At 34.9% G+C, this 347-nt stretch overlaps 1 protein-coding gene across 2 annotated transcripts in view; it reads right to left on the bottom strand.

Annotated features, from left to right (window-relative positions):
- GLIS3 (GLIS family zinc finger 3) overlaps positions 1-347 on the bottom strand; it is a 471,312-nt gene that overhangs the window by 48,279 nt on the left and 422,686 nt on the right. The window lies entirely within an intron of this gene.

The raw sequence follows: 347 nt of genomic DNA, 5'->3' as shown, positions 1-347 counted from the left end.
CATGATATCATTCAAGAAAACTTCCCTTATCTAATCAGTGATGCAAAAATTCAAACACAAGAGATTCAGAGAACCCCTGCAAGACAACAAATGAGACTGATTTATGGCCAATTATGTGATCGATCTTAGAATACGTTTCATGTGCTGATAAGTAGAATGTGTATTCTATGGTCTTTGGATGGAGTGTTCTGTAGGTATCAAGACACATAATAATTCACCTAAACAAAGCAGGTTAAAATAAAAAATCCTAAAGGCAGCAAGAGAACATAATAATTCGCCTAAACAAAGTAGGCATAAAAGAAAAAATCCTAAAGGCAGCAAAAGAAAAAGGCCAGATCACCTACCAT

This window comes from Carlito syrichta, unplaced genomic scaffold (assembly GCF_000164805.1).
Source record: "Carlito syrichta isolate Samal-C Ts95f unplaced genomic scaffold, Tarsius_syrichta-2.0.1 Scaffold314834, whole genome shotgun sequence".
Lineage (NCBI taxonomy): Eukaryota > Metazoa > Chordata > Mammalia > Primates > Tarsiidae > Carlito > Carlito syrichta.
This window is presented reverse-complemented; position numbering and strand designations above follow the sequence as displayed.